This window comes from Protopterus annectens, chromosome 10.part0 (genome assembly GCF_019279795.1).
Source record: "Protopterus annectens isolate FY-2018-M chromosome 10.part0, PAN1.0, whole genome shotgun sequence".
NCBI classification, from domain to species: Eukaryota; Metazoa; Chordata; order Ceratodontiformes; family Protopteridae; genus Protopterus; species Protopterus annectens.
The window spans coordinates 4,058,269-4,077,735 of NC_056744.1; positions in this window are offsets into that span (position 1 = coordinate 4,058,269).

Genomic DNA, 19,467 nt, shown 5'->3' on the forward strand with positions numbered 1-19,467 from the left:
CCAAAACAAGTGTAGACCAGCAAACAACTAAAATAAAAAAAGTAGTTTATTATGAAAGAAGATACTAGAGAATAATGCACTTTATATTATAGAGAATCGCTTCCCAGGTAGCATGAACACACAAAGAGGAATGGTACCTGTCAGCCAAAAGCACTGCTGAGTTTGTGAGGCTGATGAACTGCTGATATTCAATTTATAATGGTGAGCACACTGCAAGAGGAACGCCAGGGAGTTGCAGACAACCAGTAAACAGTATGATTGGAATTAACTAGGTGCTTAGCAGTAGTGGGATCATCTAAAACCATAGCTGCTTGTTCAGGTTTGGGAATAGCGTATTCAAATTTAAAAGACTGAGGAACTTTATACCTCCTATCTGCCTCTATTGGGGGCAGCTGGCTATCAGAAAAACTGAAGACAGAACAGGAGGAATGGGTATTGGTTCTGGAAACTCTTTCTGGAACCACTCTCAGTATTTTCTGAGGCAATGAGAAACCTTAGTGTTCTCCCAATGAAAATAATGACACATTCCAGCAATAGTCTCAGAGAAAGAGAACGCCCCCCCCCCCCCCCACAGGGAGAATCAGATACTGAGCTTTCCTCAGAGTCTGAATCAGAAATCCGAAGAAAAAATCTGTATCCTTCCCTGCATCTTCCTGTTCAGATTTCAAATCTTGAATCTCTTTATGAAAAGAGAGATAATTTATTTTACTAGAAACTACTTTACAAGAAGGATCAATAGCCTGACTTAAACCCTGTGCCAGACCCAATAAATTACTCCTCCTCAAATTTCTATGGATAAGAGTAGATAACTTGGTTTTCTGTTTCTTTTTGACAGGAAAATGAGGCCAACCATGTTACTAATAGCAGCAGCTGCTTCCTCAAGGATGGGCACAGCATGTTGACAACAGGGAAACCTTCCTTGTTCCCTTCTATCAAGAGCAACAAAAGTGACTTTCCCTTGCCCACTGAGGGGACCTCAACAACCACAGAGGATGTGGCTAACCCCCAATACATAGTTGCTGTATGTGCTACAACAGGGTGATCTGGGATAAAAGAGGAATGGTCTGAGGTACAGAAATGGCCACAGCAGAGTCAACCACCTGCAGCTGAGGCATACTACTAGCCTCTTTGATGGCTAAGACTGTTTTCTTTTTATGGTTGGAAGAAGGATTGACCATAGGAATAACAGAATGTTCCATGGGCAAGCTGAAAGATTTTCCCAGGGAAAACAAGCAGCAAACAGTAAAATTCAAAATGTCTTTAAAAGTCACTTTTTCCAATGACAAACACAATTAAAAAAAAAAAAAAAAAAAAAAAAAAAAAAACATGTTAAAGACACATTGCCAGCCCCACTAAGCAAAATAAGCACAATTTATCCACAGGAAAAAAAATGTTTGTTAAATTACATAAAACAACTTGTAAACTGTCAGGAAAACAAACACCCCCTTTTAAAAGTATAGTACAGACTTGTGACAGTCTATTAAAACACAAACTCTTAGTTTTAAAATACCTTTCCTGAAGCAGAAACTAGAAAATAAACAAAAAATATAGAATGGAAGTTTTATTCCCCAAAGGGAACTCATCTGCCAAGCAAAGGAATACCACATGGCAACTGCTGATCCTCGAAAGCCTCAGAGGAGCGTGCTCTTCATCTGCAGTAAAGCTCTGAAGAGCTTGGTGTCAGGTCAGTTTAGGTTGCCTGACAATTTAGGCATATGGAAGGTAACCTGAAGCTTTGAAAGCGGACTGTTTTATCCTTGGCAGGATGTAACCCATACAACTAAGGCTACTGCAGCAGTGATCATTACGATGAACATCAGTGGTTTCAAAACAAATGTTTCTTCTTTCTTTTCTTAGTTGTTTATAATTTTTGTAAACTCTGCTTATTTAATTTTAGCTAGTGCTATGGCAATATCATTGTCTTAAGCAAATGTTTTATTAATTTCATATATCGGTAGGGTGTCATGAACAATACTAAAAAAAATTGCTTATTGTAGGATTTCCATACTTCCTTCATGTCCATATCTTGCAGGACAGTGCATATTGTATTTCCCCAATTCTTTCTTACAATACTTCATGACTGGTTATAGTTTCAGTAATACACTTTAAAAGTATACTTAAGACTTATTAGATCAATCTTACTTTTGTGGAAGTCGTACATCATCAATTTATTCTCCATTTTAGATGATTAGTTTGGTGAGTTACATTTGCTAAAACCATATAAAAATATTGCTTTTTTGTACCCTTCTAACATGAAGAACTGTCTTAGCAGGTATGCTAGTAGTTATAATTAAACAGCACTATAATATAACTTTTATTGTACTTAATCACAATTTAATTCAGACAAGTTTAGGTCTGCATAAGTCATCTGTACTGAAGTCTATGGCAATTTTTCTTGATGTACAGTCATCTACATAGTATAATTCATCTAATCTGTAAAATATATGCATTGTTACTGAGCACTAGATTGTCATTCTATGAACCCTGTAGTGTTATGTTAGTCTGACAATTAAATGCACATTCAGTTATGAAGCACATATACTTAGTGCTAACATCAATATCTCTCTGTCTTACTGTAAAAGATTATACGACTCAAATCCTAGGTCCCAGTGACCTGGTTTCAGCTTTGTCTTATTGCTTAGATGCCTGCATTGCTAGCAGACAGAATCAAATCCTCAGCATGCAGAATGTTCGTCAGATATTTATTTCTGAAACTCCCAACATTCACTACAGCATTTTTAGATTTCTTATAGTAAAGGGTAAAGTTTGCCACAATACTGCTTTACTAATATAACAGCTTCTTTACAATAAAAACTATTTCCTCGCAGTCTTCTCCTTCCTTGCGTCGGTCTGTCCTAGAGCTGATTAGGTCCTTATGAAATTATTGTAGTTTCAGTGAACACTAATTCCTCAGTCCCGGAGAAGTTGTCTAATTAGCAGTTAAGACTTATATTAGCGTTATTACTTTTAAAATGGCAAAGATGTTGACTTATCTATTTGATTACAGGAGAATCAGAATTTGTTTGTGTATATTAGACATAAAACCATACAAGTAATCTGAGTGAAAAGTAGCTTTCATTGTACTTGTATCACATTTTGTCACCTCATGCAACAGCAGTGTGTCTGCACCAGGAGTTGGACAGCTTTCCAATTATCTGCTGAATAAATATCAATTAATTGTTTAAAACTGGGTAATAAGTATTAGAAGACCCACTCTACTAAAGACATTTACAGCAGTCACAGACTTATGCTTTCTTCAGAAAACTAACACAAACTTACTCATATAGCACATTTTGGTCATTTGGTCTATAGCCATGTGCATTATTTCTCTATTTTATTACGTGGCATAAGCCATGTTCCTGGACTTCTGACATTGTTGCATTGTTTTATGACAGAGTTTGAAACAGAAAAAAATGTTTTTCCATTCCCATCAATATTACATATTAATTTAATAGAGGATATTTTTGTCATGCTCATTCCATAATTTGCAAATTATTTAAACTAAAATGCTACTTTAATGCAGTACTGCAATGACACACTGAAAACAGAAAAAAACAATCATTATCAAGACTAATAGAGCATGTATTAAGGAAAGAAAAAAACAATATTGATATTAGTTTATTCTTCTTAACATGTTGAAAGCCATATGCCAGTTGAAGTTTTAGATATGCATGACTGATTAAAGTTTTTAAAACAAGAAAGTACAATACCTACTGACTTAACTGCCGGAGCTACGAAGAAGAAAGATAGTGTAAACTGTTGATGATAGTTACACTTTCAATAAATAAATTGAAATAATAAAAAAGTGGTTAATGAAAAGCAATTACTGCTTAATATTTTGTGCCTGAAATAGTAGTTTTCAAATTCCGTTACATACTTAGAATCACTAATCTTAAAATAGTCTGTAATCCAAATAATTTATCTGATTTTGAACATGTTGAATGCAAGCCTGCAACTCCACTATATCTGATGGTATCACGTTGTTTTTTTTAGCTTCCTTTCAGCTCTTGTCAAAGTTGCCCTTCTGAGACAAGCTGGGTTACAGTATCAGAATCTTACCCATGTTCTTCATAAACAAATGTGATTAAAGGGCAAAGCCTTGCAATAGTGCAGGAATACAAACTGTAGTAGTGTAGGGTACAGCATGTTTGTACAGGAGATTTAGAAATTACTACATACCTTTATTAATGATTCTCAAGGCTTTTGAAGAAATGCTTTTTAAACAGAATAACTATTATCCTACTACCCCTTATTTACTTGTCAGGGGAAACATTGTTTGTTTAATCTTTGGCTTGTTAAGCTTCTACTTTGCACTGGGAATATTTTCATCCCTGCAAGATATCATCTTTTCCTTTCCAGTAAGTATTTGTTTATCTTAACTTAGCTTTCCCTCTGTTTCATGCTGTTTCTTTAAACTTCAATCTGCTATGAAAGAGTATGATGCCTACGACTACAAATTGTTTTTATTGGATACCCATGTATTTGCTGTAGCGGAGAATAGTAAACCAGATTTAACAAGACTGTAGTCAGCCTCAGTCTTGGGCCATGTTAGGTCACCAAACAGGACTACCAGTTTTAGTAAATGTTATACTTCCTCTTTTAATTACATATAATGTAGCAGGATCAGTGCTGTAGCAAGGCATCTTCCTGTTGCATGTCAACTATACAACCCAACCATCTCCTGAGGCCTCAAAAAATGTACACAGCCTAAATGGGACCAATGTTACTGCTGTGGTTACAAAAGAAAAAAAAGAAATATGCTCTTCCTGGATGGATGTATACATGATGCTGTTCATCAGCTAAACAATAAGGTTTACTTATGTTGTAAGCATGTGAACAAGGAGCTGTATAGGGGAAGAGCAGTTACTCAGTTTCAGCGAGGAATGCAAACTGCATCATTCTGCTGCATATTACCAGAGCTATGATACATCTGCAGTGCCTGTCAGCATGGTCCTGACATCCATTCACAAGCAGATCAAAAACATCAACAACCCTGCAGCATATATTGTAAAGGATGCAACAGCTGGCATGCCTCCAGAGGTAGCCTGTAACTTCTCAAGCACCAGTGTCATACTTCACATGGCACAGTACCATCAAAAAGACAAAATGTTGCCAATACCAATGCCACTTTCAGAGAAATGTTTCCCTGGCAGCATTATGTCGGACAGCATTTGCCTGTCAAGGTTTGTTCAAGGATTTAGAGGTCACCTGACTCCTAACAACAGTTGTTGATCTTCAGTACCTGTTGATCACCACCATCCCTTAGATGATGAATGGTACATTTGTAACACTGATTTTCCATCAACTACAGATGTTTTAACAACAGGTTGCAATGCTTCTGAATCATATGCTGTGAAATTACAGTTGTGCAAGAACTTACCATAACAGTAGATGTCCCACTGAACACTGTTGCAGTATTTTTAACAAACGGGTATCTGGTCCACTGATGTCTAGCCAGGGTATCAAAGTTTTAACTTCCCGAGAGTTATGTCAGTAGGACATCTACTCCTATGTTCTTGCACAACTGTACTATGCCTTGACTAAAAATCACTGCTGCAGTATTCTTAACATAAGGGTTACTCCCAGAGCTGAAGGAGGTAGAGAAGACGATAGTTGGCTAAAGGGAGGGTGAGCTGTCCAAGAAAGCAGACAGGACAGACCTAGCAAAGGCAGCCCTGGATCTAGAAAATAAATCAGTCTTGTAATGCGTGGTGAATGTGTGCATAAAGGGCCAGGTGGCTGCTTTAAAGATGGCCCTGAGATCTACACTCTAGTGGAATGTGTTCTTTGGCAAGAAGGCAATGCTTTCCCATATTGTGCGTAACAGAAAGAAATGGCCTGAGATATCCAAGATATTGTCATTTGCTTAGAGACAGAATGGCTCAGTTTGGAATCCGTAAATGAGACAAAAAGTTGCTCAGTTTTCCCACCACAGTTTTTGTTTTGTCCAAGTAAAATTTAGCTGCCTGTAGGAAACATGTAGGCAGATGGGTGGCCTGGCTGAGGGACATTTCATTCACTACCTTAGGCACAATTGATTGACTGGCTGTGGGAGTCACCTGTTCATGTGGAAAATGAGAAAGGGTGGAGTAGCCACAATAACCTGAAGTTCAGACACTCTGCGGGCACAGGTAACAGCCAGAAGGATAGCCTTGCTGGTACAGAATTTTAAAGCAGCAAAAGCTGCTGGCTTGAAAGGGGGCAAAGCCAGTTTCTCCAGCCCAAAGTTAAGATCTCAGGGGAGAAGAAATAGGCTTCCAAGGTGGTTTAAGGTGTAGGACACCCCTCAAGAAAAGTTTGACTTTTGTCCTGGACATGAGAGGAGGACCAAGAGGCAAGCAGGCATTAATGGCTGACAGATGGACTTTATTGGAAGAATAGGCCAGACTACGGTATGATAATGTGGAGAGATAATAGCGGACAGCATGAATATCTACTAAGAATGAGTCCTGGCTGTGCATGAAACACCAAAGGGAAAACCTTTTTCACTTAGCTGTATATGAGTTACTGGTGGTAGGTTTTCTGGTTCCTGTAAAACCTGAACCAACTCCTCACAGAAGAAGTGCCCTTTTAAGTATCAGAACCCTATCATCCACAGAGTGAGACAGAAAGGGTAGCTTTGGATGAAGAAGCAGACCTTGATGTCGAGTGAGCAGGTCTGGAAGCAACAGTATTTTCCAATTCTTTCCCTTGGACAAGTATAGTAGAAAAGGAAACTAATGTCATATTGGATAGAAGGGGTCAGAACTCAAGAGTTCAAGGGCTTCCTTTAGAAGTCTTAGGAGGATTTTTGGGAGGAGTGGCAGAGTGGGAAAGGCATACAGGAATCTCCCCAACCACTAAAGAGACCACATCTGTCTTCCAAGCTGAGGGGGAAGGATGGACTTCTGGTGCAGAATCATGGAATCTAGTGGTTTTCTGTAGGAGCAAAAATGTGTACTTGTGAAGTTCTCCATTGATGCCTTATAGTTTTGATGACTAGTTTGTTCAGGGTCAATTTGTGACAGCCCTCCAAGGATAAGAAGTCCACCTGTACATTCTTCTGTGATGGAATGTATGTAGCTGTCAGAGTCATGCCCATTTGTGCTGCAAGGTTCATGTCTCCTGTGCTAGCCTGCACAGTGGTCAAGATCTTGTGTCTCCATGCTTGTTTGGATGCTGCATAACTGTTGTGTTGTCAATGTACACTTGTAGAGAGCTTGTCTTACACAGATGGAAGAATGCCTGCAATGCTTGCAGAAGGGCTTTAATTTCTTTCAACTTGAGGTGTTCTTTCAGGATAGGGGAAGGCCATTTCCCTATGCTGTGTAAGATCCTGTGCAAGCCCCACATGCTCCATTTGCAGCATCTGTATGAAGAGCTTGGATGTGAGGGGTTGGAATGAAAGGAAGGCCCAGGTTGAACATGACCAGTCTCTCCCACCATAGTAATTCCTTTTTTGAGGCAAGGTAATAGGAGTAAATTAGGGTATCCAGGGTATGGGAATGTTGAGACCAAACTAATTTTAGATACCACTGAATTTTCTGCATATGTAGTCTGGTCAGAAAAATCACTGGAATGGCAGCTGCCATGAAACCAAAGGCTCTGAGCATCTCCTTTGTTGTATACCGAGACATGAAATAGACATTTCTGAAAAAGGTGGCCAGACTGAGAATTTTCTCCGGAGGGAGAAAGGCAAGCGTTCATGTGTTTAATCTGCAGCTCAGAAAAAACAAGTCCTGACTCCTGAGTAGTACGAGATGGGATTTTTTTCTGAACATGACACGGGAGCCCTAAGGTGGATAAGAGATGCACCATGAAATGTACATGTTTGAGGAAAGAGTCTACAGAGGCAGCATGATCCAAATAAGGGAAAATTTCAATTTCCTCTATGTGACAGAAAGCTACCACTGCAACTAAGCACTTTGTAAAAACTATTCATGCCATAGAATGACCAAAAGGCAAAGCTGTAAACTGAAAGCATGATGAGCCTGAGAAAAATTTAAGAATTTACTGTAAGATGTTTGAATGGGATGTACTAGTAGGCATCCTTCAGGTCTAGTGATACAAGGAAAGCTTGAGGAAGAATGAAAGGCAGAAAAGTACGCAGAGAGAGCATCTTGAAAGTGGGTAACTTAAGAAGGGTGTTTAAACAACAAATAGCCAGAATGGGTCTGCATTGAACTTCCTTACTTTTGTGGGCACCAGAAAGATTCTGGAATAGAACCCTTTTCCTATCAAGGAAGGTGGCACTCTTTCTACAGTGTCTTGATCTAGCAAGTCCTGAATGACAGGGCTGAGCAAAGGGAGCTGGTTTTGTGGTGGTGGAGACAAGCTCTTTAGAAGGGGATGCTTTCCCATGACATGGCATGGCCTTCTTTGATGATAGTCAGGACCAGTTTGTCTGTGGTAATCATTTCCCAGAAAGGAAGGGACATGGAAAGTCTTTTTGAAAGAGGAGTGGAGGGACTGAACAGCGGAAAGGGGATAGGTGGCAAGAGTCACAGGTTTTTGCCTCCAAGGGGAGGCCTCCCAGAAGGAGATTTTCTATACGGTTTGTCTAAAAATCTCTTTCTATTTTTTTCCTTCCTTCTGAGTGGGCCAAAGGTCTCTCAAAGTAAAACTGACTTAGCTGGGTAGTTCCTATGGTACCTATAGACTGTAGAAAGTAAATTTTACTTACAGTCCTTCATGGTCTTACCCTTCTTTTGTAGAGCTTTGAAGAGTTTTGGAGCTTCAGGACCCAACAGGAGGTCTTTGTCCAGTGCAGAGTCTAAGATTTTAAATTTAAAGTTCTTAGGGATGAGTTGGCTGTGCATTCAAGCATAACAGCTAGTAAAAGGATTTGTGGCTGCAAACCTGGAAGAGGCATCCACAGCATCATAGCTGCATTTGATGCTGTGCTTAATAATTAGAATTGCATGCAACTGCATTTGTTGCTTAGAATCTGCAGATTGTGGGTCAGACATGACCTTATTCAGGGGCTGCAGGACAAACCGCAAATATTTGGTCATCAGTGTCTGGTAATCGATAACTCTGAAAGAAAGGGTGGCAGAGTTGTAAACGTTCTTACCCCCCCATCCAGAGACCTACTATCTTTGTCAGTGGGGAGGGTGTTAGCAGTGGGGAGAAGTTGAGAAGGCTTGTCTGAGGTAGGGAGTCAACAGCCAGATCAACCACAAGGTTCTTATAGAGGTATTTCAGTTAATCAGGCCTTTATAGAATCTGCCTGGTCTTTTAGGAGCCAGCAGTTGATACTGTGGAGTTGAAGATGTAGACTGAAAGGTGTCTGATATGCATCTAGAACTGGAGGTACTGGAGAAGGGGCTGGAATGTCCATTTCCAGGAGACTGCAGTATATCTTCTAAACATCTGAGATTTGCTTAGATTGCCATTCAAAATGTATCATCATGTTCTGGATAGCCTCCTCAGTAGTGGAGTCAGGGGAGAGGGAGCCCCCTTCATCACTGGAAACTGTTCAGGGTAATGCCTGTGTAAGGAGTAATCCATGGAGTGATCAGAATACAGGTCCTGTTCCCCAAAGGAAGAGGAATCTTGAGTGGGTCTTTGTAGTGTGGTCTGTGGCAGCTGTAACACAAAAGGAGGTAGGTTTCACAACCATGATTGTCTTAAATAAGCAACTGCAAAAGTCTATCCATTCTTTTTCTTTGGATGTTATAGGGGAGGTCACATGCCTAGTTTTCTGTTTTTTCGTTATAGTTGTGATGTCCACCTGAACTAGTCTTGGAGGTTTGGAACCTTTGTGCACTTGGATTAGAGTACCAGGAACCTCTTCCCTGACAAGGGTTTGAGGCACTCCATGTGGATCCTTTGAAATGAAGAGATGTGATTCATCTGAGGTGTCCGTCACCTGCAAGGTCTTAGAAACCATAATGACCTCCAACAACAATGGAGTGTTGAAAGAAGGCCTCTGAGAGGGTAGCTAATAGAACATTGGATCTGTAACTTCTGAGTCAGACGCACCTGCTGATGCAAGGCTGCAATTAATCTTGGAGTCTTTTGCGTTTCTTCTTAGGTGGAAGGGTGACACTGGCTGCAGGGGATTCCACCACTTTGGCTTGGGCCCGTCATTTTAAATGCTGAGTTTCAAGGAGCATGCTCAGAAAAGAAAGCCTCAATCTATGGGTTTTAGGAAGAAACTACTGGCAAATGGAGCAGGATTTGTAGTTGTGCTCTGAGCCTAAACTAAAAAGGCACATTGTGCAAATCCTTGTACGGGATCTGGCCACAGCACTTGCACATACCCTTCCTAGCTGATATCTAATAAAAGTGATGTACACAATCAAAATACGTGAAAAAGGAAGGCACCCCAAAAGGACACTTGTCTGAAATGTGATGGAGAAGCAGCCATACCAAAGACCTAATGAAGATCAGGTCGATGGATGTGCAACCTGTGTTTGAGCTGGTGGTGAGAAAGTCTAAGATTCTCATGCATATGTCTGCCTATATACCCTGATGCATATGAGCGGAGGTCATGAATCGGACATACACCCTAGGGAAAGTAAAGCTTTGGTACCCTGACTTGCTATCAGTAGACCAAATGCTCATAGTTTAAGAATACTGAAACAGTGAAACAGTGACTGTAGTCAGGACAGCTCTAACTTATGCGGGTGATGCAGAATGTTATGGGATACTTGAGTAGCTGCACAAGTGGGCATCTGAGCTACACATGATTTTACATCTAGCAGTCAATGCATTTTGAGAGCACTTTCATGGCTGTATCCAAATTTGCGTTCACACAGACTAGGCATAAATGCTCTTTACTCCATATTTACCAGTGTGTGGGGACAATATACTGGTTAAGAAACGTTTTTATCAATACACTACAGAACTTATTTTTTCAATTTCTTTCTTGACATTAGTTGCTTTCTTACCTGAAGAGCAATTTTCATGGTAACTGATAGAACTCAAGGATGAAATGTGCTTAGAAATTAAATCGATATGCATCTTATTTGTGGAGTTACATCCTTGGGGTGTTAGAGACCCACAGGAGAATGGTAACGACATGGCTATTGGATTCTAGCAAGAGAGGGAAGAAATACTGGACATGTTAGTAGCTTGAAGATTGCTATACTGCTTGCAATTACCCTATGGATTTCAGGGTGGATTTGGATGGTGAAAGCTTCTTAAATGACTATTCCAACCTGGCAACATAATTTTAAAGATAGGATGGATTCAACATCAGCATCTGGGACATTTGAATATTAACAGTTTCACCTAGTCAACCAATGATCCCCAAAGAATGGGGTCCTTCAAAATGGATACAATACACAAATAGTCAGATTTGAGGGGAAAATAATCTACCATCTGTAGTGACTGATACAATGCTAAAAACACAAAGTAATGCTGAAATACTACAAGTGAAAATAAAAGAAAAATGCTTTATTTTGGTATTCTGCCAGGACTTGTAATGATATACTAAAAATGACAGATTCTAAGTCAAAATACATGCAACATAACACAATGGAGAGAAAGTGTCTTCTTATAACATTTACAAGACATTTTTGGAACAACTGCACCTTATGGGAACAAGTCAGAAAACCTGTAATGGTCTGCTTACAGTTACCAGCAATCACTTTGAAGAAATTTGTAGCTCTGCAGATCACACTGATGTAACATATCTATTCTTCTGGAAAATGCTCAGATTAAAGTAGTTTTTTTCTCACAATAATCAGTGTGAATGCAATATTAACCTAGGGATTTAGTTCCATAGGTTGGTACTAGGCTATCGGCCCTAGGACCTGTACAAGCCCAGCCATAACAATTCCCTGGATATTTCTTCCCACAATATTTACTTCCCTGGACCCCTGTCTAACAGGGTGACTGACGTAACCCTCGGGATGAATTTTCTATCTCCCATCCAATCGTCAAGGTTCCTTTTGAAGAGGGCCAAGGAGGCACTCTGCTTGACATGTATGGGCAGTCTATTCCAGAGTATGGGGAGTCTCTGGGTCAGGAGCCTATCCCTCCAGCAGGTTTTGTTCATTGTGATGACAAAGTTTAGATCTCTGGAGTGTGTGGCTCTGAGGGATTGGGATTTCTTTAAGTGGAGCATGTCCAACAGCTCAGGGCTTGACATGGCCTTGTATGTTAAGCAGAGATTGCCTCCGAGTAGACGATATGCCACAGAGTATAGCTGGAGTTTTTTTTTAGACGGTCAGCATAGGGCATCTGCTTTAGGCCTGTGATTCTTTTAGTGAGGTATTTCTGCGGCCTTTCCAGCTGTTGCAGATGTCTTGTGAGGTATATACCAAATGGGGCGTTGTACTCTATAATGGGTCTAATGAGGGATGAGTACAGTGGGACAATGACCCCCTTTTTTCTGGATGAAAAGCCCTTAGTGATGAGGTGTGCCACATAGGATTTCCTGACTGTTGTGGCGATGTGGTTATTGAAGGTGAGACCACTGTCCCCCTGTGTCCCTAAGTCTCGCATCACGCTTTCGGTGTTTAGTGTACTACCACCTATGTTGTAATTAATGGGTACATGTTTTTTCCCAAAAGGGATAACTATACAATTCTTGGCATTAAGCTTGAGCCCATGGCTCTGGCACCATGCATCTGTTTCTGTAAGGCCCTTTTGTAGAATATCCACATCATTTGGGGATTCAATAATGGCTCCCAGTTTGCAGTCATCTGTGAAATTTGTTCGCTAGAGTCCCTTAGTGTTGGCCTGTACTTCAGAGAAGTAGATGCGAAACAAGAGCAGTCCCAGGACTGAACGCTGAGGTACTCTCCACTTGTCTGGAGCTGGAATTGGAGTCGGCTACTTTTACAGTCTGGGTTCTGTCAGTAAGCCAGTTGGCAACCCATCAAGTGACATAGGGATTTATGCCCAGCTTAGTAAGTTTATCTACGATTCCAGAGTGGTGGATGGTTTCAAAGGCCTTGGCGAAGTCCAGATAGGCCGTGTGGACAGCCTTACCCTTGTCCACAACTCTGGAGACTGATTTGAAGAAGTCAATCAGGTTCAGGAGACAAGACTGTCCCTTCACGAGCCCAAACTGGGTGGGGTCCAGTGTTTGAAGGTTGCCAATGTCTTTGTTTATAAGTTCCATGATAATGTGTCCCATGCCCTTGCAGATCAGGCTCATCAGACTGATGGGATGGTAGTTCCCAGGATCCAAGGTGGATCCCCCCTTGTGGAGTGGGATAACTGTAGCTGTGCGCCACTCAGTGGGCATGAAGACTGAGGTGAGGCTATGATTAAACATGACATTTAGGTGAGGTGCCAGTTCATTTTGTAGTTCATGTAGTACACAGCCCAGGATGTCATCTGGTCCCATGGATGCTGTATTCTTAGCTTTGGAGAGTGCGATTTCTACCTGCGTGGCCATGATTACCGGAATTTGGCAATCTTTTGGTATTGAGATGGACCCTTTATATACTGATACTGGCCAAGCCAGCACCATCTACACATTGCTTGCCCGATGAGCCCCACTGTTTGTTACATATGCATGCGGCCAGGCCATTATGCTCAATGAGTAAAATTATAGCAACCACAGTAAACAATGAGCATGAATGAGAAGCAATGGTAGTCACAGTGAGTCCATGTGCACAGATGACAAAAACATATTGCCTATGTATTGATGTAACCTAAAGCAAAATATTTCATTTTATATATATATATATATATATATATATATATATATATATACACACACACACACACAGACACACAGACACACACATATGCAGAGAAATATTATGTGAAAGGGATATGTTAGAGATGGCTAAGAATGAAGTGTATAGACTTTATATTTGATCAACAGAAACCACAGAAATGGACAGAAGATCACAAAGAGAACTGGAAAACACAATGGAGAGGGTGGTATGACAATATTTGAATGCAGAATTATATGAAACTGATTGGAGAGGTGGGATACCATGCAAGTAACATGATGTACTTAATTATACCAGTCCTGACGTCAGAGTTTGATGTCATTAAATTGGAAAAAACATACATAAGGGGATTTAACCCATCAACTCTATCCACTTGCATTACATTGTCTGTTCCTTTACAGAGAGACAAAAAAGCACTCATACTAAAAATGCATATCAAGGGAATACATCTTTACAGACTGATTGCAAGAAAAGAAAGATAGGCTTCAGGGGATTTGAACCCATGCCTTTGTTAGTGATATTATCTATGCAAGTGGAATAGTAAAGTGAGCCATAGAAGCATGTGTGCTGAATATGTCAGGAAAAGACATATCAGGGGAATGTTACACATTTGCCGGCTGAATGGTGATAATCAGGGAAAAAAAGCACTCGTGCAAAACCCTCATGGGATTACAACCCTCCACCCAGTGTATTGACAGTCTACAAATCATTTAATAAGCAAAGACAGCAATGGAAGCAGTTACAATTAAAGGTGTTAACTTTACATAGTGATACATAATGGCACTCAGCTCATTTGCATGACCAATGGCAGTCAAAAGTCATGACATAAGTTATACTTCAGTATTGCCATCCAATGAAAACTGCCACATCTCATTGGTTGTACATGGGCACTGACGGTGTTTTTCACAACCGGTTGTACATGGTACAGCCACAAAGATAAAAAATGTAGAAGCCCTTTTTTGGCGTTTATGTTTTTTTTTTAATCTACTTCCAACCAGATTAAAGGTTGGAAATAAGAGTACAGGACAGATATTAAAAGAAGAATCAAGCAGAACGTAGAACAAAAGGTGAGCAACTAAGGAATGAGCAGGATGGAAGCAGGATAGCATCATAACAACTTCTTAGCCCAAGAAATCTGGAGAAAACCAAAACTAAATTGTGCCAGAAAGGCCCAAAATCTGGAAAACATTTTACATATTGCTGATACTATGTCGATGCAATAACTGTTTAGTCCATGAGCATTTTAAATATAGGCTGGACTTAATGTCAATATTGTAGAATAACAAGTTTTGCATTACCATACATTCATTATCTGCAGGATATCAAGTCTCAAACCCAGACAGGTGTAATTTAATTTTTTCCTTCCTCAATGATGTCAGGAAGCTGCACATTTTATGATGAACACACAGAACAATAAGATCCAATAATGTACACGTTTCAAGTATCTGGAAAGTTAACTATGGATGGGAGCCTTACTTTTGTGGGATAAGTGCCTTTTTGAAGAGAAAGTTGGGGAAGGAAACCAGGGAAGTAAGGAGGGACAGGAAAGGTAGCAGGAAAAGACAAGCATGTCTAAGAAGGTGTGTGGTATCACACTGATGAAGGGAAACATTAGCCAAAGAGAAGGAAGACAATGGTTGGGGGAAGATTACACAACAAGGGGTGGGAAGGGAGTACCAGGATGAGGAACAGAATTGGATGCTCATAGATGCAGTATCTGTCAGCTTATACCCATTAAGCTATTACTCATCACTCTGGCTACAATCATCACTGCATCCTGTCTCAGAGGCTGGCGTCAGAGCTAGGCAGGGACATCACACTTTACAAGAAGCTCTGCCTGCTCCTGCCAAATGACAAAAATGTCACCTCCGCGTACACTGCTACCATCAGTGTCAAATGTACTAGCCTATGGTGCAGGGTAACCTGGTGCAAGTAGGCAGGAGGTGTGACAGGAAATGTGTCACACTTGGATCCAGATGTGCTGGGCACTTCAGCTGGTGGAGGTAGTGATGCTACTGACGTCACATATGGGTGGGATAACAGGTCTTTCCAGTGGGATAGGTACAGTTTGCTGTGCTGTTGCATACAACAGTAAAAGAAATGGAGAAAAACAAAAATAAATACATTTATATGTATCTGTATATGTGTGTATTATATATAATAAAAAAGAATGACAACGAGTTGGGAGGAGAAAAGCAAACACAATGAAAACTCTTAATTGTGTTGACGATGATACACTTAAGCATAATATACTATTACTTAAACAGGAATTTCATCAAACATTTAGTCTGTATACAAGATATGTGTATGTATGTGGGGAGTGGCTAAGCCAAAAGCTATATTTACATGCAGTCTGACAGGTAAAATATTAATGGAAGAAGCTATTTAAACAAGACAGAAAATTTGTGCTTGTGATCAGTGATGCAATTTGAGCTTTGACAATAATATAAACATATATATATATATATATATATATATATATATATATACATACATACACACACACACACACACACACACACACACACACACACACACACACACACACACACACACACACACACAATAAACATGGTCACACAATACATCAAACAGAGATGACAGACAAGGAAAAGGTGATTCTATTGTATGCTGTGAAATGCTCAACAAACTACTTATGAATTTTATATACATATGGACTATATTGTGGTGCAGTACTACTACTTGGACAACAATATACATGAAAGTGATATACTTATCATAACACTAACTTTGTGCTGTCTAGTTTTTGTCCAGTTCAAACGTTGGGTTATTGGATCCGATCAGATCTGTCCTTGGCACCTTTCAGAAGTTTCAGATCCAGGGTTATGACTCCTCCCCCACCCATAAATCCCTCTGTTCTCCCAAATCATCTCAGAATGAGTTTGCCTGCTCATAATCAGGAAAAATATTTGACAATCATCATAAACAGGCTAGCCTTTGAGATGGGCTAAGAAAAGTGGCCATAATGTGAAGAACAGCAATAAAAGGCTGTTCAAGGACAAGGTCCATCAATTCAAAAGGAGTTTAAGGTGACAATTTAGGAAGGGGGACAGAGGGAGGGATTATGAACCACATGAAAACAAGCCAACACAGATCTATCTTTATGGTAAATACATAACTTTTGTATCTCACGTGTTCAGTTTTCATCAGATTCCACCTTTGGGAAAGATTTCCAAGCTACCAAAACACTTGGGTGGTATCAAGGAAAGATGCTGCTGACAATGGTGGAACCATAGGATGTACAGGATGTGGACTGTAGATCCAGCTTGTAGTGAGACACAAAAGTGTCAACAGTAGACCAAGTAGGTGCAGCACAACAGGGACTGTGTCCATACAAGAAGTAGAAGTGACTACAGCCCCTGTAGAATGAGCCTATTGTTTTGTAAGTTAATGGTAGTCCCAGCTTCTCTTACACAAATGTTACACATTCTTGTAGCCATCTAGAAAAAGTGATTTTCAATACATTTTGGCCAATTTTCCGTTTAGAAAAAGAAAAGCCGATCAGATTTTCTTAAATTCCTTAGTTCCATATATGCAATACCTGGGTTGTCTAGAAACATCTAGTAAATGTACAGTATACTCTCCCTTAATACAGAATTTTGGGAAAAGCACCAACAGATTGATAGTTTGATTGAGGTTCATTTTAGGAAGCCATCTTTTAAGAAAAATTGGGATTCATTCTCAGGGACACCATGTCCTTGTGGAAGGCCATTTATGGAGGTTTACAGGATAATACTTGCAATACTGAAATCTGCCTTGTGAAAGTAACAGCCACAAGAAAAAGCATTTTCCAAAGAAGATATTTTAAAACCACCATGCTACAGGCTTGAAAAGAGATTGAGTTAAGGGTTGAAGTATAATAGTAATATCCCATGGAGGAACTGGATCCTTAATATGGGGGTCTCAATAGGAAGGTCCTCTTCAAAATGCTTTTGAAATCTTTACAGAAATCAATGTGGGTATGATTCTGCCCAATGTGGTCAGCTGACTTTTAATCTGGTTGACAGCAATTCCAAAGTTGAACTGGAGCAAGAAGCCCCTCTGATGGGCTTCCATAATGGCTGCACACTGAGTAGATGCTTGTTTCTAGCTCTCCCATTGTGAAAACAAACTTGGCAGAGAAGGCCAGTAGACTTGTATTTATGCGTAAATTTCACTAACTGTTAAGTAAGTGCCCTGCCTGGATGCCAGGAATAAAGAAATAGAGAAGACCTGGAAAAATCAGCTACAAAACTGAGAAAGAAACACTGACTGGGGAAAGTTCTGCAGCTGTTCGGAAAAAGCAATGCAACCTTCAGACAGGACTTCCAATAACCTACAGGAAGATATAAGACAGCTGCATACAGACCTGGCTAAACTAAACAAAACACTGATGGAGTATATCAACACAAAAGGCTGGAAAAAAATGGAAGAAGCTTTAAAACAGGTATTCAGATCAGATGATAAAGCTGCAGAATTCAGAGGGTGAAATGAAGTGAAGGCTGGCTGAACATGAGTGCTCAGGAAGAGATGTTTCAAAAAATAATAGAATTGGAGGACAGAGCACATAGGGAAAACCTGAGATTTTCAGCTATACCAGAGAAGATGGAAGAAACAGACTGCATTCATTTTATGAAAGCACAAATAAGCAACTGGACTGGTATTCCAAAGCAGTTGTTAGCTGAAAGGGCACATCATGTATAGGCTCCAAATCTAGCTATAAAAAAGCAACCTAGACCTTTAATAGTAAAGATGCAACCCTACCAGCAGAATGAGTTGATTCTGAGAAAACTGTGCCAGTAGGAAAAAAATACTAAACATGTGAGACAGAAGAGTGTGGAGAATGATTACTCACAGTACACCAGGCAGAGGAGGAGTAAATTCACTCCATTACTGAGGGAATGTTGAGACACGGGTGTGAGATTCAAACTGCTGTATCCAGCTGTCTTTAAAGTATTCTTCACTGGAGGGAACAAAATAATTTTTTGATGGTGTACACTAAGGAGGAAATACAAAAGTTTGTGAGCTGTGAAACACAAGGAGATTCTGCTTCTTCTTCTTCTGGTAAGAAAGGCCAGAGAGAGAGACTGTACCTGAAACCTCTTCCAGTATTTCAATGGAAAATGTTGGACAGAAGTAAGAGAACATGAGGGTTAACTAGAAGAATCAAGAGTACATTGGTAATGAAGTAGAGACAGGATTTGGGTGATGGAGAACAGTAATAAAACCAGTAACTCAATGTGGGATTACAATGGAATAATATTTGTGAAATATGACAGAACAAGAAAATCTGGAAATACTGTATTTTTTCAAAACTTCTTGAATTTGTAGGGGACTACTGAAGTATATGCCCTACTTCATGTCATTAATGTTCAGAAAAACGCTTTGGGGAGGGGTAGAGAGGGGAGAAAGCTAACTGTAACTAAAGAAAACATTTTCTTTTCTTAACAGTACTGTATTTGTGGAGTATGGTTTTCTTTGCACGCTATTTTAAGCATAATGGAGATTGTAAACTAGGGTGAAAAGAGAAACTGGCTAGGACATACTGTTCTCTGAAAGCAATCAGGGGGTTTCCGAGCTGGGAGGGCTTTAAAGATAAGACAAAACCAATTAGACTTGAAGTAACATTGTCTTTTTTTTTTTTTTTTTTTTTAATGCAATGGGGATATTAACAAACAGGTGCTTTTGTTTTTGTTTTTTTTCCCTCCCCTTCTCTCTTTTTCTTCGTTCAGTTTTAAGTAATGTAGCTAGCAATGTAAAAAGGGGGAAAGAGAAGAAAGGTCTGGTTTAGAGTGCATGACAAAAGAGAAATCAGTGTGCTTTTTCCCATGCTTGCATAGAAAAA